Raw genomic sequence first — 27,361 nt, 5'->3', positions numbered from 1 at the left:
CGCTCTCTCCCGCGCCCCTTCTGCCCCCTCTGTACCGCTCTAGTTGCGCGCAGGGGCTGCAGGGTGCAGATCGTTCCCTTTGCAGACTTAAAGAAGAAAACAAAACAAAACAAAACAAAACAAAACAAAACAAAACAAAAAGCCCCCAGGAAAATATGAAAAATAACTAAATTTAAAAATTAGAAGAGAGGGTAAAAAAAATAAAAAAAGGGCGGAAGAGGAGAAAAAGGGAGTGTGAAGCAATAAAGAGGGCAGTTGGAGAAGATAAGGGAGGTTTTTTTTAGGCTGATTCCCTTCTGCGTGAAGGGGAGAAGGCATCCACCAAGACAGCAAAGCCTCCCCTAATTTTACCCTGTAGGGAGCTGCATGACAGAAAGAAATTCAAGGGGAGCGAGAGGGCACCCTGGGACCCCTTCACCCAGCAAAATCCAGGGGCGGGAGGGGGGGCCGGGGGAATGAAGAGAGGGAAAGTTCCAGGTGCCCTGTGCCCTGTGGAGGGAGAACAGGGATGATCCCGGCCATGAACAATTCTGAGATTTTCCAGTCAGTGTACATGTTCTGGGAGCCATGCAAGGGAAGGGCAGGAGGGAAGGAGAAGCTGGAAGGAGTGGGTTAAACCCCGTGCTTTTCCCACTTTGCACAGAAGTAGTTGGATGCATTTTGCCCTTTTTGTCTGGTGTTGCAGGACCAATCTGGCAATAGTTACTGAATTATTTGTTATCACCTTCTGTGTTTTTTTTTTTTTTCCACAAATCAGCTTTGTACTTCCTTACTTACTTTTTGCAATGATGATCAGGGCCAGAGAATAATTCCTCTATGTCACAAATGCTTTTCTGTATTTTCCACGTTTCTGATTTGGTATTTACAAGCATTTTGCAGTCCAATACGCTGTGAAGTTGATTTTTTATCTCCCCGTTTTTAGAGTAAAAAGAATGTAACATGGTCTATTCAATAAAAATATTGATTTCCATGCTAGGTTATTTTTGTTATTAAACAATAATTATATTAGCATCTTTTAATGGCAAATGCAAGTAATGTTTTGCTACTACTATCAAATTCATCTACAGACACAGATGATGAAGTAATGGAAGAAAATTAGTTGAATACAATGTGTGGATAAGTGTTCAAGAAAAATAAGAGAAATATGGAATTCATTATTTTGAAAGGTGGAAATTTTTTTCTTCATTAGTAGTAAGTATAAAATTAAATTTATCTTAAAACTACATGGAGGAAATATTTTTAGAGTCATAATAATAAGCTGTAATGATATTTTACCTTAACTGTGGCAAGAGAAGTGACACTTTGTTCTGAAGGAAAAAGAAGAGGTAATTGAGGTATCAGTCTTCTCTTCACCTGCTCCATAAAACCTTCAGACTCTGCTCTAAATCCCTTTATTCTCAAACATGTTTAGTAATTTCAAGGTTCAAATATTTGAGCAGAATGCCAAAGATGCAGGAAGGCCATAAAGGTGTATCATTTTAATAATTCTGTTTGTCAGGATCACCCAGACAAGCTCCACAACACATGTCCTGCTTATGTGCCCTCATTAAATGTCACAAAATGACAGCATTTTGCCACCACGGTTTCATAAAACTTAGCCATCATTGATCTCAATGAAATGATTTACAGACTAGAAGATTACAGTTTTACCCTTAAGTGGCAAGGCGAGCTGTTAAAAATGCCTATTTGAGCTAGGATTAATTTTCAGGGACAATGCCTTACTGAGATTTTGTTGAGTTTTGAAAATTTGTCTTGAGCTCCTGGAAGGAGGCTGAGACCTTACCATCACATTCTTCAGATGCACATAAACTCTAAAAGATAGGTGAAAAATTTCTAGAAATTAAAAGAAAAATAAATCTGCGTGAGGAATGAAATTACATTCCATCTCCACAAGGAGTAACTATTTTTAAACATCCTGCTTGTGGGTTAGGAGAGATAGTATGACTAAATAACTGCAACATAGTGTTGACACAATTCAGTTACTATTTGAGTTGTGGACTTGCTGCCATTAGCTTTTTTTAACAAATAAATGAGGTGGACTATGGCTCTCCAAATCACAGTACTGAACAAATTAGATGATTCAAAGTATCCTTTCCCAGTGTATTTTTTAAGACTTGAATGATGTTCAAAGATACACAGCATCTGCCTCACATGGAAGTCACTGCATGAAGGAAGACATTTGGATTTATGGCAACATATTTTTTGGTATATGCTCACCACAGTCTTCCTAATAATTCTTGAAGTTCTTTTGTGTAGGGATTCAGCAATATTTGATAGTAAATATTATATTACCACATTTTCAGCAGTGCACAATTTTTCTCAAGAAAATGTGAAAGGATGAGAGCAGGACCTTTTGCAAGACTCCCATCTAATGGGATGGCCATCACCCTGGTACGGAACCATTTTCAAGATGATGTAGTGCTGAGAATGCTTCTATCAAGCATTTGGTAAACTGGGTTTTTGTTTTGGCTTGTCTCCTCCATGATTCCTATAAAGTAATCAATCCAGGTAAAATTTCTGGGATTATCTTCACATTACTGGTCCAAGCTTCTTTTTGCTTGATTTTTATTCACTATATTCTGTTCAAGTTCAATTGCGGCTTTCTTCATCCTTTTTCCCCTTGCCCAAATGGTTTCACATGGTAATGATATTCTCCTATGGTTTTGGAGGCTAAAATGTCTCTTAAAAGGCATTCCTTTGGGGCCTTAATACATTCTTCTCCCCTGGAAGCAGAATGCTTTCTGTGGTATGTGACATAAACCAGCAAAAATAGTGAAGCACCTGAAGTGTTTCAGTATAACACATGCACAGAAGATCTTCTGGAAGCCTCAGTGTGACAAGCTTGACATTCCATGTTGCTCTGCAGAAAGTAAAATTAGATTTCAGTGTTTTATAAAACTCAGTCTCTCAGAGTCCTCCAATAACCATGAGGGTACTCAAACCAGAGACAAATAACATCACAGCATGTAAAAGAAGACACTTCTGCACATGAATTGGCATTTCAGGTTTGGATGTATAGACAGTAAACATAATGCTAAGGAATTTAAAGCCTTTACTTCTAAGCTGCACTAAACCAGCAGGACAATATTTCTTTTGTTTTTTTAAATGCCGCAGCAGTGAAAGTCAAGGCCTATGTGTAGCTTGACCAAGCAAGGAAAGTCCCAGAACGAGGTTGACTCAGCAGTACCTGACCAAACTGCCAGATGAGCTGAGGAAATATCATTGCTATCAGGAATTAAACACAGAGGGGCCTTTAGTTTTTGTAAAATTTTCTGTGCCATTTTAAATGGTACTTGGAGAAAAAGTAGAGTGGTTTTCAATTTTAATGTTCAAAGACAACTCTGGTTTGTTTTGTTATATTAGAGCAAGCATTCCAAGCAAGTAGTATTTAAAACCAAGCACATCCCTCTATTTATTCTAAGATCAACTCAAGAACAGAGATATCAATGCCTACAGGTTTGTCTTTCTAGCACTAAAAAATTCAACAATTATAAAAACATAGGTCACTTCATGTTATCTTCTAAATGGGCTAAGTTATTGCATCCTGATCCAACAGGATAATGTGGAAGTGATGTTCAAGATCTATTATGTGGCAGGCTGTTCCAGGTATGATATCCAAACAGCAAAACCAGCAAGACTCACAGAGTGGCTCTTTTCAATTTCTGTCTTTATTCTGCTATGCCATCCTGTGGGAGATGGCTGCAGTTTGCTCACCATGCTCACCTTCCAAATCAGAACTTCTGCCTTGCCTCAACAGGAGTCTTTCCTAAAATCCTCCTCTCCTGTAGCAGGCCTAGTTCCAAGTCCTCACTGTTGCCCACTTTCTTCCTCTTTGAGTGTTCTCTGCCATGATGGACGGTTTCATGGTCTCTGCCCCTCCAGTGGGGATGACAGCAATTGTTTCAGATTAGTGTGCACTGATATTTGCTCAGAAGAGTTAGAGAGATACACCCTCATGGCTAACAATCTTTTGCCACCATCATGGGAGCTTCATTGGCTCTTTCTACTTTTCAGCCATCTGCTGCACAACTGGGAGGAGACAGTACTCAATATGCCTTTGTCACTGTTCTACTGGTAGATTGAGATGAGAAGGGTTTAGAGCTGGAAGGAAAAAATAGATTAAGAAGACAAGCCCTCATGAGGCTTAAGAGGAATATCACAGTGATGAAGAAGACCAGGGACTGTTGCTACTGTGGTGATGAAAACAGTAGTCTTTTTGCAGCTCTGAGTGCTCCTGACCCTATTCCCTTCTGTGTGTAGGGGGCTGTCTTCCTTTCTAACACTGGTCCCCCTCCACTGTATCACCTTTTCTAATTCTGGCCCTATCTTCTCTTTGGCCAGACCTTTCCATTTCTTCTATCTTATCTGCTCAGATATTTCTAATCTGCAAAAGCTAATTTCCACCTCTGACTTCCTGCTTAAAATCTCCATCTCCATCCTCAGGTCTCCCTGATTTTTCTTGAGGTTTGAATAACTCCCTGCAAGAAGGACTGCCAACATCTGAAATGGGCGCTCCCCACCCCTTGTCTCTCTCTACTTGTTTACTACCCTTTGTTTTGGTTTGGTCCAGTTTGGTTTTTTTAAAGCCTGTTTCACAGGATTTGATGCACAGCAATGGGGGCATAGTTTTGGTGCTAACATATGCCGCTGAAATGGAGGAACACTGTGTGCAATCCTGTTGCAATTATTTGGGTGGGGAGGGCTCTTTTAAGAACAGCACAGTTTTCTCTGTTTCAAACTAGGGCAAATTATAAAGACAAATATCCCTGTGTTCACTGAAAATGTATTAATCTATGAAGTTTTGCAGGTGGATGTGCTACATCAGCTTCTGACATGTGAATTTTGTGCAATAAAATACTGGATCTGTTATTTGGCAGCTCACAGCTGTAGTTTTCTTCTATTTCTCAGCATTTCATAATGTGAAGCAGAATTAACTGGGTGGCAGACTTACAACAACCTCACATCAGAATATTGCTATTTATTGTAGTTCGTGCTGGCATACACACTGATGGAACATCAGAAAAAAAGCACACGTTTTAAAATTTGGCTTAACTAAATTGGAATAGTTCTTCTCCTAAAGGAGCTTGAGGGAAAAAAAAGAAGACTGTGATATATTCATACCTTTTCATATAGAATCTAAAATTGTTAATGCTGTCAATCTGAGACACATACAAACTTCCCATACCTTCTGTAAATTTTAGAAAGACATCTAATGGAAGAAAACTGTGCAATGAAGACCTCAAAAATTCCTCTAGTAAAGAATTATACAATAACTGTTGTGACACAATTACTATTAATTATATTACTATATTACTTTTTAGCAACACAAGATGCATATTTATTCTGTACACTTTCCCAAGAAACAGAAATAATTTCCTAGCCTAGTATCATATATGTTCTGAATGATCTCCATATAGAAGGTAAGAAAGATGAGTATAAATCCACTGTTGAGATTTCTGGATTATTTCATAGCATTTAAAATTCAATTCCTTTGCATTTTCTTTAGATCATCTCCTGTTCAGCCATGCTGCCTCGTAACAGTGAAGCCACACTAAATTAAAGAGAAGCATGGCAACAAGTGTGGGTAAGTGTAACTTTTTGTTGTGTCCCCTGCCCAGTTGTTGTCGGGCAGGGGAAAGTTCCAAGGTTTGTGAGCGCTGGCCTTTCAGGCACTCAGCTTCATGGTTTCTCACAGAAACCTGTGGTTTACAGCCAGCATAAAAAGACCGGGAGAGCAGCTCAGACTTTTTCCACAGGCTTTATTATCGTCTGTGAAGGGGTCAGGTAACAAATCCAAAGACGGGGGATCACATATGTACTTTTATAGGGTTTGGGGGGATCACAAGTAAACCAATGGAAAACAGGGTTAACACATTTTGGGCAACTACATTATCTTTCTTTGTTTGGGACAACCAATTATAAAGAACCAAACCTAACCAATAATATTCTAAAAAGATAAGAAGAGCTTGCATTTTTCTAACATGAGTCATTCTAAACAAGTAGTTTTTCTTATCTCAAAGAAGGTTCCAGGGGGCTGTCACAGGACTGATTGCAGAGGGATTCATCTCCTCTACAGGTAAGTTTTGTGGGTATAACACAACTATGGCATCACAGTACATGCTTTTGTCTTCATGCAGGCTTTAGAAAATGTCCCTTTCTGATGCATCTAACTTCAGTGCAATCCAACAGGACCACATGGGATTTCTGTGTGTTACTTGAAAACAATTTTCTTCTAGAAAGAAAAGGAGGAAAGACAGGAAAAATAACATTTTGTGAAGAATTAAAATTTCAGAAACCTGGAAAAAAAATTCATATTTATGAACCACCATCACATTTTAATATCTTTTCCCTGAACTAGACATTTCCAGCAAGGATCATGTGAGGTGTTAACTGGTTGACCTTTCACTTCCATTAGGATATGTGTACCCAAGACATTGGAAGGCTCTGTCCAGCTTTAGTACAGATTTGTAAGTCAGACCTTCATCTTTCTAAATGATTATAAAATACTTCCACATTATATTTGAATATGAATATATTCATATTTATATATGAATGCTAAACATGTAGAGCAAACTTATGAGAGAATTTTCTTCTGTTAAAATCAGAAAAAGTTTTGTAACTGATTACCGTATAATCTTACCTTGGATATTTAAAGATACAAGTTAACACAGCTCAAAGCAACCTCACTAGGAATTCAGCATTACAGAAAATAGTTCATATAACATACGATCACATAGCATGTTTTTGTTTTAGTAGTTAATTTCCTGTATTCTGAAATATGACATTTAATTCTACTTCTTGATCTAATAATAAAGCTTTGTATCAGCTGATATGGAATAAGCTGACTCAATAAGGATCTTAAGTCTGACCAAGTAATATATTTTCTAAGAATGAAACCCCTTCCAGTCCAGAGATATAAAACCATGTGAGAAACCATTCTTCCTGCTCCAAACAGCTGAAGATGTGTTAGTGCTCTTTTGTGTGCAGGGTCCTGACAGCAAATGAATAAAATACTTAAAATTTTTCCTGTCAGATTTCCACACAAGTTTAGGATTGTTAGACTGATTTTTAATTCTGGGTAATGGCAAGCACATACACAGAACAGTCAAGCAAATACACAAAACAGTCAAGCAAATACACAAAACAGTAGCAAATTTGTTGAATTTGGCTTTAATAATATTTTTATAGTGAAAGCCATGTCCCCTTTTTCAAACAAGAATTTTTAATACCTTCAAAGTGCTTCATGTGTTCCTACATACATTCCTAAGTACTTTTCTAAGTGAGAGCCAGAGACTCTCACTTGAGCCACAAATCCAGTGAAACCAAGCTTCATTAGAAGCGTTGGTCCGTCTTTTTATTGATGCCTCTGTCACTTGCTTCATGTTCCCTTTGTTGTTTCAGCAAACCATTATGAAACCTGCACACCAGACTTACATAAGCCTGACCTTAATTTTATAACTATTTCTTAAACTGGCACAGCGATCTTCTTAAAACAGCCAGTTAGAAAGTAAATTATTACTATATTTGAGCATAACTCAAATCCTAATTCTGAAATTTCTATTTGTCTACAGTTGACATACCTGAACTCCAACTAGAAGAACACCAGATTTCAACACCATTATCTCAATAATGAGATTGAAAAATGTTGTGAGGGTTGTAGGTCAGTAGTACCTAACACTAGTCTCTGCATCAGAAATTTTGCTAACGCTCATGTTCCAGGAATTGCTTCAGTTTTTTAACATTTCTGGATGTGATTGCATTGTAGTCCTGACTAACCTCTACAGCAACCTCTAAAACTCAGTGCAGAATCTTGAATCTATATATTTTTGAATAAAAAAAAAATCAGGGAATCATACAATGGTTTAGCTCATAAGGGTCCTTAAAAGCTACAACCTCCTGCCCTGGAGGGGACACCTACTAGACCAGGTTGCTCCAAGCCCCATTCAACCTGGTCTCAAACACTTCAAACACTTAAGGAGGGGGCAACAATAGCTTTCCTGGGTGACTTGTGCCAGTGCTTCACCATCCTCACAACAAAGAACACCCTCCTAATACCTAATATAAATCTGTCCTCTGTCCATTTGAAGCCATTGCCACTTGTTCTATCACTCCATGTCTTTGTCAGAAGTCCTCTCCATCTCTCTGTTACTGGGAGGTGCTCTAAGGTCTTCCTAAAGATCATACATGTACAATCTCTTTCAAACACAAAATATTGAATTCTGGAAAAAATATGTGTACAAATGAACTTCAGATTCTATTACTCTGAATTTGGAAACAGAGAAGTCACCATGAATTGGAGATACATGACTGAAAATGCAGTTTCTGATGGTGGATTTTGTCTAAATACTGCCTGTTCCCACAGATGTATGCTAGTTTGTGGGGAGAGACATGGAGAGATAAAAGTTACTAGGTTCTCACTGTATGAAAGCACACTGGGAAACCCTGAAGAGTTTGCTCTGCATTGCCCTTTGCTGCTTCTTTTGATGTTGTTCAGAAACCTTTAGATGTAGAGGTATGGAATCAGAGCAGCAAGGACTTCAGGGCATGGCACAAAATAACACAAGTTGGACTGCAGCAACAGAACAAAATATTGTTCTAGAGGAAATTTATGAATATCTAGAAATTTTACGAACGTCTATCTATTCCCGTTTGATTCTAGCTCAGACTACCTTTGGTTTCACAGTCCTAATTTTAGTTTTTTAAATGTTATGAAATATTTTGTTTGCTCACTTTATTTGCTTTTATGTAGTTCTTTCAAAATTAATACTGCAGAATAAGCAAGAAAAATAAGCTTCTATTGGTCAGCAAACCCAAATATATAAAACGACAGTTAATTCAGGCAAAATCCTAGGCTAAATCAGTTTCTAAAATTTAGTGAACACATGCATAAAATTAAATCTTCAATGTAGGGAACTGTAAATATATGGCAAGATGCTGTGAATATGGTCATGTGTATGAAATGTTTCCTGTAGTAAAGAAGTCAGTCACCTGAGACCAAATACCAAGCTGAGGTACTGACTCTGGGCTGTGGGGACAGGCAGCATGACCAATGTGCCATGAGTGCTGCTCTGAATTCATACTACTTGAGACTCTAAGAGCACTCATGCCAGTTGAAACATATTTTGCAAAGGTTCAAGAAAATAAAATCCTGGTCTTGTATCTCCCAGGCTCATACACTGACTTTGCGGAAGCTAAACCTTCTGCCTGTGCATAGAGATCAATATTTGCCTGTTATAGTTTGGGTTTGCCAATTTTATTATATTTACCTTTTGTTGTGAAATAGAATCAGGAGTAAAAGCAAAGCAGGCCTAAAATTTAAAAGGGGATAAAGAAAAACTTTATTAACAACACAAAGAAAAATAATAATAAATTCAGAACAGATCTTCAGTCCACTCCCTTCTTCTCCTTTTCATACTTTAACAACACACAGAGACACTTCAGTCAATTCCTTACTTAAATGATCTTTTCCAATTCACTTTAGGGAGAGGAGCTTCTTCCTGTTCAGCTATAGAGATCTTTTCCAAGAGGGGAAATAACTAGTTCTCTCCTGACTTCACTTTACTCATTAACAGCAGCCACCCATAATCTGCAATCATGAAACTCCTCCAGCCCTCACAGCCTTCCCAGAGCTGTGCTTGTGGGCCATGTCAAACTCATGGGGTATTACTTTTAAGGAGAAGCTACTCAAAGGCAAAAGTTCTCTTTAGGTCTCTTCTCTCTGTTCATACTTCATTCCCAGGAACAGAGATCCCCTTTTTCCCTTGGGGCAAAGGATCTTCCAAACACTTCAGACCTCACCCCAGCCCCTCATGTCTTTTCTCCATGGTTTAAAGGAATTTTTAGTGTAGTACAGTCCACCCCTATAACTTACAAAAAGATTTTTCAGCCAACCTTCAAGGGGTCTCCTCAACCTCCTTCCATCTAGAAACTTTGCTTTTGCTTCAAAGACTTCGGTGTATCCTTACTGTTCTTCTCACCCAAGGAAGGATGGAAGGTCTGTAAGGCTTATCTGAGCATTGGGAAAGTTAAAATGTCACACAGAAGTTGCAGGGCTTAGGCCAGGCCACACTGGAGCTGTGTCAGGATCTCAGGCCGCCCAGGACGCGCTGGGGGGAGCCGGACGAAAACTGCAAAGTGCAGCCAGAGGAGAAATGGGTGCCAAGGCTCTGGCTCCAAGGCTGCCCTCCGCTGCCAGCCGCACCCAGCTCCGGCCGCGGGCCGGGGGTTCTCCCTCTGCCCTGCCCAGCACACAAAGCCGTGGGGGGCTCTCCCAAACTGGGCCCAGCTGCCTCCCCCCAGGCTGTGAGGGCGGCCGGGCGAGCTCGGCCACCCCAGGGCTGCTCCGAGCCGGGGCCGGGCAGGGCCACACCGGGGGAGGGTGAGGATCTCAGCAATGGGCTTTGCTTCTTTTTGGCTATCGGGGCCCCGGGTGGAAACGGGGCCCGGCAGCCTCCTGAGCCTGGGCCTGCCTGGCCCGGGCCGCATGAGAGGGGCCTGGGCCGGGTCGGTGTTACCTTGGGAGAGGCCTGAAATGCAAGAGAGATTTTCCGGGGGTTTACTTGCTTCAAAATGTGATTCACAGAGTGAACGGACTTCTCCAATTGGTTTTTCAGGCTGTCAACAACTAAACCAGCCTCCAACTGGTCCCATCAATTCACAGAGGAAGTTCTCATGGAGGAAAACTTCCTAGTGTGCCCTGCTCCCAGCTGCCTTCAAGCTAAAACCAGCGCAATTCCTTTTCATCAAGACTTAAATAGAAGTTCATTAAATAGGAGGCAGCAAAATGTAGTTTCTCTGCCATAGTGTAATGTCCCTGTATGTGATTCCTAGAAGTATATCCTGACCATCTATGGCAGAAATCAGCTTCAAACTATCTGAAAATATTAATGATTGTGCAGTACCATAAATTGCTAGATTTATTACAAACATAAGTAAATATATGAAGACCCATGAAAAACAAAATAAATTAACCTACCCCCATAAGGCAGTGCCTCTTTTTCCTTTTCCTGTGGGCCAGATGATACGTGTTTTAAGAAAATTTATTATATTTGCTGTGTACCTTGTACATCTCAAGCCAAATGTGTAGATTGAAACGTTAGCGATGTGGTCACATGTCTTCTTTCCTCCTCTTCTACACTACAGCATCAGGGAGGATGGGGTGTAAAATTAAACTGTCTTTCTTCCAACATTCCTGTTGTTGTACCACAACCTGGCCATTTGATGCATTGCATTTTTGAGTTAAAAAAATTCCCTGATCTTTTGTTTTCCTCAGTCTAAAAAATAGTGCACCATGGAATACTCATTAAAATGCAGGAAGTATTTTGAAGTTCCTAGTTCTATTACAGTGTGGACAATGCATACGCATACATATTAGTCCCCTTTCCACTTTGAGGTTAAATTGATCAATGAATGGAAATCTGCGTGGCAGCAGAAAGAATGCAGAAAAACTGCAGATGATGATGCAGGCAGAAAAACACCAGGCCAATTTTCAGGAAAAAACACAATATCTAACCTTTTTTCCACCTTCTATGAGTTCCCATTAGTATGCAGTCTATATATATGTGTGAACATTTCTGCCTTTCCCTAACCTCTTTATTCAATAGCTTGCTGAGGAACCCCACAAAATATTGCCTCTGTGTGTCTGACTTTTGAAAAACATGTTTTATGTGGTGAGTAGCTAAATAAGCCAACATGCATTTATTATGCCTGTATATTACTATACCTCATCACCCAGAGCTACTCTTCACTGTGCTTTCCAGACTGAATAGCATACTGTATTATCTCCACCAGCAGCACCACAGGATTCTCCCTGCTGATTTGATTAACCTATCATATTCCTACTAAAAAACCTCTTAGATAATAAATAATGGCCTTTCCCATTGTGCCATCCACTTTTTGTGAGGACCATTTTCCCTGGAGAGAGATGGTGTGTTAAGGTTGAATCTACCACCTTCCACTTTGCTCAGGAAAAAAACCTTTCACTTCCTCTATGAATCAATACTACTGAGACACACAAGCTTAATAAAAAAATCTGATGATTATGTGATTTACAGGTTTGGTTTCCTGAGGACTAATTCTTACAGATAAGAGGTGGGGTATCACAGTGCATGAAGAAGAGGAGCAGGATTAGACCTTTTTTTGCTTCTGGCTGTCTCTTACAATGTAGGAGACATCCTGCAGTTCTGACCATGACTGTTCTTCCCATGCTTGTTGGTTCTATCAGTGCTGCTGGGAACGTCAATCAAGTGCCATTTTCTATACTGCTCCACCCATGAAAATGTAACCCATCAGTGTATTGAAGTCTTTCAGCAAATCCTTCACACACAAGATGGTGGTTTGGCATAGAGCACAATCATAGAGGGCTAGCAGTTATCTGGAATGAGGAAGCTCTTGAGAGAATTTGACTTGTTAATATTTCACCGGATGATTATTAGATATGAACCCTCCAAGGCTGAGTGTTCTGTAAGACTTTTGCATGAGTTGAATTCATGGAGTCGAATAGCTTCAAATTAGGACCTTTATCACTGAAATGGATGTGAATTTTCAGGCTGTGAACAATTCATAGATATTTTCCCTTCTTCACTAGAGTGATGTTGAACCAGCACTACCTCAAATTTGTTAATCCATTTCTTTAAAATCTTAATTATTTAGGTAGCTAAACAAGTAAAGTGAGAAATAATTAAAAATAAGAATATTGATTTATTTATTAAAATGCTGTATTTCATTGAGACACATCAGATACACCACTTTAGATGCTGTTGCAGTCCATTCAGAATCACTAGATAAATTTGTATCTTAGTAACATCTCAGTAAAAAACATTAAATGTTATCTAACAGTTTACCATTAAAATATCTGTTGAAGAGCCTCTATTAATATGAAGAAGAATGCAGAGAGACCTTATTTTTTTGGCCTAACAACTTATTTAATAGGCCACCCTAACTTGCTCTTCAAAATTACAAAAAAATAAAGCATTTATCCAATAGCAGATTTTATTTTCTTTTCCTGTTATCTGTAATTGAGATAATGTAGCAGATTACTCTGATTGCTACAGTCATGATTTTATGTGAAAAACCTATTTTATTAATTAATTTGTTTTGAGGTCTAGATTAATAACCTTCTAAATCAACTAAGTTCTAATAATCTACATCCTTGTGAAAAACAGCTCTTGGGTGTGCTGAGTCACGTACTTATTACTTTCCATGAACAAAAGTTCAGGACTTCTGACACTGTATTTGCTCAGCGGGACAAAGAATTCCTTTTTGCCTGGTTTCAGCACTGTAAATACATGAATTGCATGCACAGGTTCATGGTTTAATGATGTGGTAATTTCTGCCCATAGGGAAACCGGCAAGGTCCCTTTTGTGCCTCATCAAGTAAACAAATATTAAGTCAACAAACTCTTTACTCTTGATAAATATGCACTTCAGAATTTCTTAAAAGGTTTTCCAGAAGGTTCATCTCAAAATAAAGGATTTTAATGAGTTATTACTGCTCCTCTTCTGATATTCTGGGGAAAGGACTGCATTTTGTATGTAGTCATACTGAGCAGAATAAGGCATAACACTTGACCATTTTTTATGCAGACAATAATGAGATTTTATTACTTCAATTAAAATTAGTATCTACAAAGCAGCTGTGAGAAAACCACATTAAAAGAAATACAGTAAACAAGCCTTTGACAGAATAAAATATTGCAGTGGTGTTGAAAATTAAGATTAATATTAGAATGAAGCATGGAAAACTCTTCCGGTTTATGTCTAACTAGTATATATTTATTTTAGTGTTGTTCAATATAACCCCAAAGTCAGAAGCCTTCGATGGGGCTGATGAGATCAGTGAGACAGAATCAAGATTAAATTTTTATCCAATTTTACCTGACAGCTTCAGCTGCATGGAGCTGAATATAATGCTGTAGAAAATCATAGTTTATGATGCCATATCCTTTTAACCACTGTCCTCATTCAAACCTGTGTAAATCAACTGATACAATTGTTATAAATGTTTGTCACACACACTGACTCAGAGCCAATTGTCCATCAACAAGTGGAATTTATTAAGCAAGCGGGAACAAGCAAAAGCAGCGCTGGGCGGCCGGGAGTTAGTGCTCCACCAATGGCGCGCACTTTCCTCTCTCAGACATTCTTGTGGGCTACGGGTGCATGACTTCTGCTCTCTCAAATCCGGTTCTATTTTCTGTTATTTTATTTAACTCCTGGTAGTCCTTTTATTTTAATGAATAATTCTTATGTTGTTTTTATTACACAATTAAAGTAAAAAATTTCACAAAATACAGTTTTTCCAACTGAATATTATGTTTATTTTCACAGAATCACACAATCACAGAATCACAGAATCAGCTATGTTGGAGGAGACCTTAGATTCCAAACAGTGACCTTACACCACCTTGTCATCTAGACCGTGGCACTGAATGCCACGTCCCCACTTTTCTTGAACACTGTTGCCACCTCCCTGGGCAGCCCATTCCAATGCCCAATCAACCTTTCTGTGCAGAACTTCTTCCTAATGTCTCCAGCCTAATCTTCCTAATCTTCCGGTGTAGCTTAAGGCTTCGTCCTCTCATTCTGTCACTGGTTGCTTGGGAGAACAGACGGATCCCCACCCGGCTACAGCCTCCTCTCAGGGAATTGTAGAGAGTGACAAGGTCTCCCTTGAGCCTCCTTTTCTCCAGGCTAAACAACCCCAGCTCCCATAGCTGCTCCTAATAGGGGTTGTGTTCCAAGCCCCTCACCAGCTTTGTAGTCCTGTGAACACACTCCAGCACCTCAACATCCTTCCTAAACTGGGGTTGATTTTCTTCCTTTTTTTTTCCTAATTTTCTTCCAGTGTGTGGGATTTCTAAAAAAGACTCTAGATGACCTAGTACTACACCACTTTCCAGTACCAAAAAAGGCTGCAAGAGAGTTAGAGAGGGATTTTTGACAAGGGCATAGAGTGATACAGCAAAGGGGAATGGATTCAAACTAGAAGCAATTAAGTTATATTAGATATCAGGAGGAAGTTCTTTACTGTGAGGGTGGTGAGGCCCTGGAAGAGGTTGCCCAGAGAAGCTGTGGATGACACATCACTGGAAGTGTTTGAGGCCAGGTTGGATGGAGCTTGGAGCAACCTGGTCCAGGGTAAGGGGGGTTGGGATGAGGTGATTTTTAAAGTTTCTTACAATCCAAATGAATCTATGATTCTATGATTCCGTAATTTTACCACTAGGCTCTGGCATCTCCTATTAAATCTTTTCCAGTAGCTGAAGAGACGCAACTATGCTTTTCTGTAGAGCATTAAATGTCTGTCTGTGTTAACCTGCATTAGTAAGATTATGCTGTAGAGAAATCTGTCTTAGGAATGACATGTAGACGGAGAGAAACATACTACACTCCTGTGGGGAATGGAATCCCCAACTACAGGTCCTTGGTTGAAATTGCTGAAGGTTTACTTGTTAAATGTTAAAGTTCTAAGGTTGTAAAGGTTGAGGTTCAGTTGTTAAATGTTCTGAAATGAATTGTCTGTCGAAGCTTGTACCCCTTTCACCACCTACCCTGTCACTGTATCCCCTTCTGTCAAGTATCACCCCTGCTGCTCCCAAGAAGCTGTGCGTCCAAGGGTACATGCAAATTAGAGAGATCCAGCAATATTTGGAACAAAAAGACCTCTAGAACAATGAGCCAATGTAAAATTAAAGACTGAAAATAACACTACTGGGCCAGTGGAAAGTGAAGGACATCAGATTACCAACCAGAGTAGCCTTTGATGTGTTGCCATGACCTAAATAGCACCTGACCACCATGACACCCCTAGACCAGGTACCAACAGTTGTGTTTCTAGGAGGAGGGGAGCCCCAACTCTGCCAAGAGACAAAGCTGAGGTTGGTTTTTCCTTAGGGTCATCTAGTGGGAGCAGTGGTGGTGTGTGCAACCCCTCAGGGCCCCCCATCCAGAGCTGTCCCTAACAAAGACCTTTGAAAGGGGAGCTGGTCTCCTGGCCCATTCATAACAGCTCCTTGCTCTTTTTCATTTGTGGTGTGTAAGAGGTATCAATGGGAAGAATATTTTTAAAAAGTGTTCCTTTTGGAGTTTTATTAGGTCTATAAATTCAAAATGCCTATCTTAGGTATACTTTTGTTAGAACTTCCTCTGCTAACTGAAAATGTCACAATACTGTCATAGAAAGAATTATCTTTACTACTCCTTTTAAAACTTTTTTTCCACACACAATTATTTGATGTGAGGGCCTTAGAAACACTCAGGTGTAAAAAATGGTCTTTGTTAAGATTATTCATTCTCTAACTTTTGAGATATGTATTATATATTTACAGCCTACCTCTTTAAATCCTTCAGTGAGCTCTCGAGAAGGAATCAGAGAAGCAACATTTTGTCACATTTTTTATTTAACATGATGATGATGTTACAGGAAGAAGAAGGAAAAATAAACCAGCAAAATTTATCGAACAGCTTTAGGTTCTTTTACATACATCATTTAGGAAGAAGTAATGTATGCGTCAAAGGAGCCTTCAAGTACCTCCTTCAGGTCCAAAATAATGAGATATTTTGGAGCAGCCATATCAGATGGGAAATCAGAGGCACAAGACAAGGGGCTTGTGCAGGTTTTTACTGTAAAAATAACGTATATTCTAACATCACTGAATGCCACTTCAAAGACTAAGAAGAATAAAGTAATGCTAGGTTTCTTGCTATTATCCTGGACACTCAGGCAATGAAACCACCACAGCTTATTTATTCAGTGTGTTTTTCAAAGGCAACTTTCAAAATGTAATTTTCCATTAAATCTTCCAGTTTAGTTTCAGTAGTTCAGTTTTGGTTCCAGTTTAGTTTTAGCACAGCAGTTGCAGATTCAAAGCACAGTATTCTGTGTGCTTCAGTGTTCTGGATACATACAGATAATATATTTTGTGTTTACATACTCTCAACACTACAGCTGGTGGCAGAGCTTTTTTTAGAACATCAGTGTAAAAAGAAAGGAAATCACAATAAAGATGTTATAAAGAAAGTAGCGAGATGCTTCATAAGGAGTAGTTTTCTTCAGGTCTCTAGGTGAAAGCTGAAATTCATTCCAACAGTCAGGTTTTCTTTCAGCTACAAATTTCTCATCTGGATGTAGAAAGTATACAATTATATTCTGCAATTTATATTATGAGTAAAGACAGACTTGACAATTCTAAAAGTTGGTATGGATGAATCAGTAAGTTGTCCTAGCAAATAAAAGAAGGCCATCTTTTTTTCCTGCACTCCATGCCTATGTAGAGAAATTAACCATCATTTATGCAAAACCTCCAGTCTCTGTACATCACAATAGTATAGCATAATAAATTTTTGAACATGGGAATTATTCTCATATAAGAATGCATAATTTTTCTACTCTTATTATATCTGTAACTATAGACAAATGAAATTTTAAAATAAAATATTTTAATACTTTTTATGGAGTTATGCAGAGAAGAATATGTCCCACCAGAATCATGAACACCTTTTGTTTAAGAGGAAGCATAACCTTAGAAAACTGAGCAACAGCTTGTATGATGAAATTGTCCTATGTATCTAAAATATAGGTGATAATTATAATCTCCACTGAAAAAGTAAGATACCTACTTTCCAGAAGCAACTGCTATCCCATCAGTAGCAAATTTGTAGTTCATTCTCTGAGGAAACATTTCTAAATAAAATAATTATCAACACCCAAGGTCCAGTATCTGGGATATGGGCAGGAAGGCGGCCAGACTGACATAGCATTTAGATGTTAATCCAGTAGATTGCACAGACAATTCTCTTAGTAAAGTGAGAAGTTTCCATAAAGACAGTTTAAAGCTCAAATGGGGAGACAAGCAGGCAGAAGTAGACTATTTTTAAATTGTCCAGGAGAAACTTGCAGCCTGGTCTGGCAGTCCTCTGAAGACTGTGTGAGAACATATTGGCTCACACCTGTAGGTTTGGATCAGACCCTAATTAGGGAGTACATTTCAAATCTTTTCAACTCAACACCATAGGAAGGACCATGAAAGGTTCTTACACTCAAGCACTTTCAGTATGCAAGGAACAGGTGCTGCTGCTAATTCAAAGGACTGCAGCACTGTGCATGGGGTCTCTCAGAGCTGGAGGTATAAACATTACAATTCTGTGACAACTCTGAGCAATTATACTCCCACAGTGCCAGAAAGTCAAAGTCCTGATGTTAAAATACCAGACTGCCCTCATGTCTTCAGCTTAATAACCTAGATGGTTCTCTTGCTGCAATGAAAAAAAGAAAAAAAAAAAAAGACCTTCCAGATAAAGACTGTGAGTAGGTGCAGCACATCTGAATAGGCTGTGAAACCAGCCCTCCCTCCTTGCAAAAGGAAGATCTGAGTGTCTTCAGAGGAGAATTCTTCCTACAGCTTGCACAGACAAGTACACTTGTAGTACTCCAGTTTGCACAGACAGTACACTTACAGTATGTGAAAAGTTACAAATCCTTTTGATCCAAGAGGGCATAGAGAGCTTAAACAGGGATCTGCCCTAGGAAGTTATGGTGAACTTTTAAGGAGAACTTCAAGCAGGAGTCCTTACAGGTTCAAGGTGCTCATGGGAGTGCTCCTTTTTAATGCATACTGTGACAGCAAACTTACAGATAAATTCAGAGACAACCTTGCTGCTCCACCATACCAATTTTAAAAGAACAAACAAATTTCATCTTTTTTAATGATAAAAAGTGTCAAAGGTCATTATATATTGAGTTGGATTTCATTTGAATACTTCGCTGTCTAGAAGTATTGAGATGGAAATAAATGTTTCTAGCACTGGTTATAAGTTTTAACATGGGAAGCATTTGAAAAGCAGCTGCAAAGAGGGAAATACAGGGAGGACTTTCAAGGGAAGTGCTTTATGAGAAGGAAAAGAACTCACACAGGTCAGTGTGAGTGTGTGTAGTGAGCTAAAGTAACTCAAAAATTCAGATATAGAGTTAAATGTATTGAAAGTGCAGTGAAAAATACACTTCAATTAATAGAGTCACCCCTTAAGCAAAATGTATCAATGCTTTCAGAAGAAATAAATTAATTCCTCAAAGACTGTGTAGTTAAAGCAAAGCAATTGTACATACTTCACTTACTCTGAAAAATATCACAGGTGTTGCTGGTTGCTTGACATAGAATCACAATACCCTGAGTTGGAAGGACTTACAAGGATCATTGAAGTCCACCTCCTGGCCCTCCATAAGACAACCCCATTGGAATCACATCATGTGCCTGAGAGCAGAACATATGAAGATGCATTCATTGATCTGTGTAACTAATCAGTGGAGGAGCAACTCTTTGAAAGCTAATGTCACATGTGATAGGAATACAAAACCTTTTGGTTCATCATTTGTGTAATAGGGTTTTCTCAGAAGACAAGCCTTAGTGAGTTGTAATTCAGTTCATTTCTGTTTAAGTAGAGACAAACTTGGCTCAGACTTTTTGAGGCACTGCCTTTCTTCTTGGGAAACTGCAAACACTGCAAACACCTTCAGCAAAAAATTGTGGGTTTTTTGCAACATAATTAAATAAGTAATTGTTTTCAGAAGAAGCCTTGTGGCTATCAAAACATCAAAAGTTGAGGGATTTCTGGGAATTATAGGTAGGGTAAAAAATTATGTTCACTTTCCTGGTAATTTTAAAAGGTTTAATAAAAAAACAAACAAACAAGTAGGACACAGTGATAATAAAGCAAAGGGTTAATATGACTGAGTGCTGGGCATTCAGCCAAGATCACACACCAACTCAGAAAACACTTCGTTAAATTCATTAACATGTTGCCTATTCATAGATCTTCATGCATTATTCAAAATCATCCTCTCCCCCACCAACCTCTAAATCAACTTTTTTTTTCTTTTTCTTCCCACTTTCCCCCCCTCCCCCTCCCACCCGCCTTGTGGCTCCATCCTGTCACACACTCCCTGAACAATAAATTCCTTCCCTGGAGTTCTGGTGTCCCTCACTCCTATCTTCATCCAGATAGGATAATCCAAGAATGTGAAGAATTTCCCGATTATGTTTTTGTCATTCTGTGACTTAGTTGCATGTACAAAAGCTTCTTACATCACCATGCTATAGTCCAAGAAAAATATATTTATCACACTAGTATTTCTAAGTTTTGTAAATAGCAGAACTAAAAGAAACTATATTCATACAGCAAAGTTTTCCAACATTATACATATAGCATTCATTTTAATATTTGTGAAAAGCCAATAATGTAATATGTACTTATAACAGTAGTACACAATTCTGTTGCTATGGGCCTAATATATTTTAGTCACTGAACTAGAACTTTATCTTGCTAATGCTATTGTAACCATTTTATAAATGAGAAAAAAAATCACTGTGCTACAAAGCCACTTTGTATCTTGTCTACAAACAAAAACCATATGAACCCTTTCCAGTTAGCTCTGTATGACCAGAGCTCAGGTTCAGCTAATCACTCTGTGTTGGGCCTCACAGCTCTCAATCTTTATTCTCTTTTTAAGATAATAAGCTCCATGTGCTTCCCGGAGCAATTAATTCGGATTTCTATGTGATTCCTTCATACATTATTTGGATGAGGTTTTTTTTTTTCCTTTCATTTGTATAGATGGTGAGAGGGACCAATCCAGTTCTTAACTATGCTTCAACATTATGTTACACACGAGGTGAAGGATTTCTATTAAGCTGTGTATGTGCTGGCAGCCCTGTCCCCGGAGAGGCTTCGCCTGGCGCCAGATCAGGACAGAAAAAGCCTCCGTGGTGGGACAAATACCTGGATGCCAGCCAAGAATGCCCGGATGCCTGGAAAATCAAGCTGTGGGAGGAACCTGAGCAGTTATAGCAGTTATCTGCGACACAGCTGAAGCCACTGTGCTCTGGTTATCTTGGAGAGAACGGAGGCTGGCTTGTACAGTCTGCCCCCACATTGCCTTTTCCTTCCTGTGGTCCCGTAAACTAGGTGTTATAAGTGTATATTTTGTTATTGGCTTTTCTCAAGTATTAAGATGAATGCTGTATGTATAAAGTTAAAATAGTTTTGCTCTGTGGGTATAGTTTTTATTTTCCGCAATTAGCAAAAGTTAGGCATAGCATTAGTAGTTGATAGTGCGCTTGAACTGTCTGCTCGGTTGGGATAGCAAACAGTGAACACATGATGAGGACCCTGCTGCTGACATGCCAATTATCAACACTCACCGTCTGTGGAAAGAAGGAGCCAAAGCCCAAATTAAAGTCGATAAGATGTATTAAAACCACAACCAAGAAATACGCATGTTCTAAAAAGGCGGACCCAAGGAATGGCCATGTTAAACAGTTCTTGGAAAATGTAAACTAGTTTGTGGGAAAGTTTGAATATGCATAAAGGTCTATAAATATGCAACAGGCTAGTGTAATGGAAAAGGTATTTAAGAGGTGTCCCAGGAGTAGCGGGTGTGCGCTTGGCTGATTGCCAAGCACCCGCCCGTATTAACCCTTTACTTTATTTCTGTCTCCTTTTGTCTTTTTATTAAACCTTTCACCAGCAGAGTGAACTTCGTTTTTCACGCAGGTTATGGTCGCGACAACCCGGTGTTCCGGTGCCTCCCGGACGGAGCGGGCTGTGCCCACAGCCAGCCACCCCTGTCGCGCTTCTGCACTCAGCCCAGCCCGCGGCCACTGTCCGCATCCACCCCACTGACACGTCGGGTGTTTGTTTCCCGTGCTGCTGCCTGCAGCCCAGCCGACCCTGGGAGCCTTCAGCTGCTCCAGGATGGCGCCCGTAGTTAGGACAGCCTGTTCTGTGCCTGTTCTGTTCTGGAGGGAACATGCAGCCTGCTGCTCTTCGGAAATCGTCACGACGGGAGCTGTGCAAACGCACCGCGGTTCGCAGCTCGCAAGCTCCACCTGCTAAATTGATGCTGACAAAAGGCCGGGGCTCTGGTGGTAACCCTGTCCCCGATTTCTGTTTTTCCCCCATCTCTCTTTTTCTTCTCTCTGGTTCTTTTCCTATTCCCCTTTAGTAGGAACTCTTAACCTTCACCCTGCCCTTTTTTTTTTTTCTTCCTTAAATCAATAAACTGTTCTCCGATGTAGTATTACTGCGTTTGTGCTTTAGTTTCGACCGAGAAATCTATCAAAAGAATCCTCCCCAAGTCCCACTTTTATAGCAGAACGGGACAGATTGCTAGCAATGTGCAGGTGTGAGAGAGTACCTTGTACATTCAGAAGACACTCTGGGAAGTTAATGAGGGAAAACATGTCCAATTTTCTGGTCACTTCCAGCAGTTCTACCGTAAGTATAGTAAGATGGCATGATGACATGGTCATGGACTCAACTTGTGTCGAAACAGTTCTAGAAGTGGATAAATACCTAGATTTGCTTGGTATAGGAGGATGAGGAGAAAAGAGTTCATTAGCGATGTAAACATAAGAATAGTCAAATGAGACAAAAAAATTTACACTTTCAGAAACTCGGGAAATTAAGCTGGATACTTGGGTCATACCTAAAACTGAATGGGTAAATAAGTGGGGTTTAAAACAGTTTGTTGGGGCAAATATGGCTTCTGTGACCAAGAAGACGATCTTATGGAAAGGTCCTCCATTTGTGATTTCAGTTTTTGTTACTTTTATATTCACAAAGCACATGGAAGTGTTCAGAAATCTGGATGTGTGTGCTAGCCTAATATTTCAAAAGATCTGAGCTTAACTGTGGTAACACAGATTTTACATAAGCTTGAGGTCTTTGTGGGTGAAAGGCAGACAGCGGTAAGTTGCTAATACAGCCCTTTCTGCTGCCAAATATTTATAGATCAGTTGGCACCATTCCACACAGAACAATGCTAAATAATTGACAAAACTTATTTTGGCTGCAATATACCTTGCGATGATTCATTTAATTTCCATCAAACAATTGTTATGTCAGAATAGATAATTTAAATATTTCCTTGTTTTTAATTTGGCTCATTTTTCAAATTAGTTTTAATTATCCTCATTTCTCAAAGCAAAGCAAGCTTTATTGATGCATTTAGACCTGTGATAAAGGATTAGTTCAGTAAGCTGAGGAGAGAAAAAGCAAAGTAAATAAATCTAAAAAATTACATAAATACTATTAAATTGTTCTTGTCATTTTATTCAGACTGAGTCCTTAAATAGATTTATATTAATAGCCTTATACAAATAAGAAAAGTGGAAAGTGTTTGCTAGATTTAAGAATAGATGGCAAAGTCCCCAGTTATTTACTTTAATAGCAAACTAGTAAAGAAAAGAGTATTTTTTAAAAAGCATCCTTAAAAACTTATCAGCAGAACCTAACCTGCCACATAGAAGTCTTTTTCTTTCCAAAAACAAGATTTTTTTGTTCCTTTTCATTTTCAGAGAAAGCTGCCTTGGTAGGCAATTAGCTATTGACAGCAGATGGAAGATTCTATGGAAGATTCTGGTTTGGTTGGAACTCTAGGCTTTATTGAAAACATATCCAGATGAAAAGTTTGTGATGGGGGTTCTTTGGACAAATTAACATGAATTAGCCATTTTGATATCATGATCTCTAATGGATAATAACAAGGCAGGGATTTTTAGGCACTTTTTAGTAAAACAAATTGTTCCGGTCGTAGCAAGTGCTCATTCTGGTCTGTATATTTCCTCTTAATTACAGTAATAATCTGCTCTCTGTGGTATTATCTGCTGTGTGCCTGAGTGCTTTCTGTGAAAGTGTGTACCCTATGATCTGAAAATCTTCTCTCTTCTGTTGTCTCTCCCTGATGTATATGTGTGTGTGTGTGCAAACACACATATAAATGTCTGCAATACATGTACAACAGTATCCAAATAAAAACTGTCTCCTCAGAGAGCTGGGATTTAAATGGAACTTAAGTATAAGCAGTCTTGCAAAACTGTCATAGATTTACCATCTGAGACAAAATCATTGCTCATCACCCCAGCAGAGTGATGATGAGGGTATAATCTAGAAGAGAAAATGGTGGGGAAGCATGAGCTGATTAACATATTTTTCTAAAGAAATAAAACATCCTAAAACAGATGGAAATAGTTGTGAAATAATTGTTATAACTGATACAAATATAGTTGATGAAGATTTTATTTGGTGAATACAAAGAAGATCCAAATCTCTGGAAAGCACAAACCTTACATTTAACATGTTGAATGTAGACAATTGATGCTTTCCAAATACAGACTCTCAAATGCACAAAGAGCAAAGCTTAGTCAAGGTTCATTCTAAGGTCATACACTCAGTGCAATCATCAATCTGGACAACCTCTCAGTAACCTCCACATGTTTCCAGAAAAGATCTGGGATCCTTTGTGTCCTGATTAGAGCATACAACAGTTAATTGGTTTACAACAGGAAATTAAACAGTCTTCTAAAGTGCTCTATGAGGGTCATAAAATGGTTCTTGAGATGTATTGATGATGGCTTTGGATGGTAGGATTTAGAATTCCTACTCCAACTCTTGCTACAGCCAAGTAAAAGAACAGAATGATTGAAAAGTAATTTTAAATTCTTCACAGTGAAAAGTCATGAAAGAAGATGTGTGGACTAAGCACTAAAAGGACACATCCCTAGATAGTTTAATTTTTAGAGACACTGTCTTTCTGTCCCAGTTTAATTTTTAGAGACACTGTCTTTCTGTCTCACTGTCAGTAGGCTGTGCAGAACTGGCACTGCAGAAGGCATACTGCATGTTGCATGTTGAGGCTGGAAAAAGCAATTTGGGATTAGGAATGTCAGAAGGAAGGCAGGAAGGCAGGAAAGAAAGAAAAGAAAAGAAAAGAAAAGAAAGAAAAGAAAAGAAAAGAAAAGAAAAGAAAAGAAAAGAAAAGAAAAGAAAAGAAAAGAAAAGAAAAGAAAAGAAAAGAAAAGAAAAGAAAAGAAAAGAAAAGAAAAGAAAAGAAAAGAAAAGAAAAGATCAGCTGTTCATGTCCTCCACACAAGTATTGCAAACAGGGTGATAGAGGAATACCATGTGCGTTTTAGGTGGTGTTTTGGAAGCTGCATGTTCCAGGAGCAGCGGCATTCAGAATCTGGAGAACAGACAGTTGGTTAAATGGGGAGGGTGAGAATGATGGGAAAGACAGAAGGTCAGCAGAGAACACGAATGGGACTTTAATTCAGATTAAGAGGATCCTCATTATGGATCTAAACCAAAGATGACAGTTAAGGAAGAGGACATCCTTTCAAGACTACAGTCACATCATTTTGTTCAAAAGTCCAGTTATGTCCATGATCCTCAAAACTAACAGCATTTTCATAAAAATTTTATTTTTCCTTTCTTGATCAGTGAAATGATTCCAGACAGCTGCTTCCTGAGAAGCTGGCCTACTGACCTACAAACCAACCAAATGAAAAACCCTAACAAAACAAAACAAAACAAAACAAAACAAAACAAAACAAAACAAAACAAAACAAAACAGAAGGAACGGAACGGAACAGAACGGAACGGAACGGAACAGAACAGAACAGAACAGAACAGAACAGAATAGAATAGAATAGAATAGAATAGAATAGAATAGAATAGAATAGAATAGAATAGAATAGAATAGAATAGAATAGAATAGAATAGAATAGAATAGAATAGAATAGAATGCAAATATGAGGGGCTTCATCACAGCAAAATGAAATTTACTTGTTACTAAAACTACTGAAATACTAACCTTGAAAACCATAACTTATGAATTATAATGGAAACCCTGACAAGACCCCTTCAAAATCACTATTGTGGAAGAAAAATATTTTTAATCTGTTTTTATATCAAGTAACAGCAAAGGCCTGATTCCCATGCCTTGGAAAAGGGTGGTGGAAAAAGGGCAGAAGTTAGAGGAAATAAAATTAAGTCAAACGCTGTTACAAACAAGCCTTTGATGATGTGGTAGTGGTGTGATTCAGGGAAGCACCCAGAAGTTTTATGTTTACTCATAAACCTCTCTTACCTATATGTTGGGTTTTCCTGGGAGATTCTGCTGCAGTTAGATTGCCATGAAAATTAAGTTTCCTGGTTTCAGTATTCTTCCTCTTGTAGGTGATGGAAACATGAAGCAGATCAGAAAGAGTAGAAACAAAACCATTTTAATGACTTTAAATTAATAAAAATAGTTACCCTTTTTATACGGAATAAGTCTTGACTGTATTCAAATCAGTTTTTATTGTTTGCCTGCATGGTGTTTCAATACTAACCACTCATTCGGTTCTAATATTTTTGGCCAAAAACAAAGCAACTTTTGAAGATTACTATTAACACTACATAAAATATTTGTAGGGATGAACAGCCTAGAGTGACCAAAAGATTCCCTCATTCCCCTTCAATGTTTATCTGAGGGTCTTGCAGCAGAGAGGGAAGAGACAGGACCAACATGGGTAGTGAATAAGATCCCTGCCATTTCAAGCAGTGAATCAGCCTGGAAGAGGAAATGTTTATTACACACATTGGACAGGGATAATTGGGATGCCAGGAGAAGCCTAGGATTGGTGATCTTAAAGGTGTTTTCCAACCTATGGTTCTATAATCAAGACAGGGTCAGAACTTAAAAAGGCAGAGAAGTTGATGACAGCTGGCCTGAAATTCCTAGGGGTTTTTTGACATTGCCAAAAGTAAATTTGCATTGTCCGTGAAAGAGGTACTGTTGGTGAAGACCTGCCCAAGCATGCAATGCTTCTTACACTGCAGTAGCCATAGCTCAACAGAAACTTACTGAGGGATTGGTTCAGAGGTAGACAAAACCTTACTTGCTGAGACCATAAATTTTTTCCTATTTGAAAAAGTTCAAGCCCTGGAAAACACATACACAAGATAACACCACATTCTTCTAAACTGTTAATACTTGTGTGAACTGTGCTACCCAAAGAAACAATTCTTATGTATTACATGAATTTTGCAGTGCTTTATTGCTTACTGTTAACTTGCTCTGCAGTGATATACAAGTAGCTTGAGTCTTTAAGTAGAAACAAAAGCATGTTCTGGGTATTCCCATGGTTATATTTTCACTTGGAAAAGAACAAATTCTCTGATGACATAAACTGAAAGAATTTATTAGAGCTGTTTAGTCATAGGGACCCTGAGACGAGAATTGTAGCCTTGAAACATAAACAGGCAAGACTTTATACATTAACAGCATTAAGTGGGCCATCCATGATGACATCTGACCTTGACTAAAGACTTGAGGTTCAAGCAACATGGTTTTAATTCCCAGAAGATGAGAATGCATACATAAAGATATTTTGAGGAATAATACACATGCAATTAAATGTGTTTTGTTTCATATCAGTGAATAAGCATACTTACATATGTAGTTCTTGGAATTCAGAGAAAGTCTGAATCATTCTTACTCACAGTCAATTGTCTCATGTTTTCTTTGTTTATTCCTTTCATT

General features: G+C 38.7%; 1 long non-coding RNA gene across 1 annotated transcript; it reads right to left on the bottom strand.

Annotated features, from left to right (window-relative positions):
- Positions 1-16,727: 16,727 nt before the first annotated feature.
- On the bottom strand, positions 16,728-21,318 carry LOC134056563 (uncharacterized). Its single transcript, XR_009934162.1, has 3 exons — positions 21,198-21,318; positions 19,115-19,250; positions 16,728-17,121 (listed from the first exon to the last, which is right to left on the bottom strand). It is a non-coding gene; the product is annotated as an uncharacterized LOC134056563 (long non-coding RNA).
- Between the last annotated feature and the right edge of the window lie 6,043 nt (positions 21,319-27,361).

The sequence above is a fragment of the Cinclus cinclus genome, chromosome Z (assembly GCF_963662255.1).
Source record: "Cinclus cinclus chromosome Z, bCinCin1.1, whole genome shotgun sequence".
NCBI lineage: Eukaryota > Metazoa > Chordata > Aves > Passeriformes > Cinclidae > Cinclus > Cinclus cinclus.
Note: the sequence above shows the minus strand (reverse complement) of the source record. Positions and strands in the feature narration are given on the sequence as shown.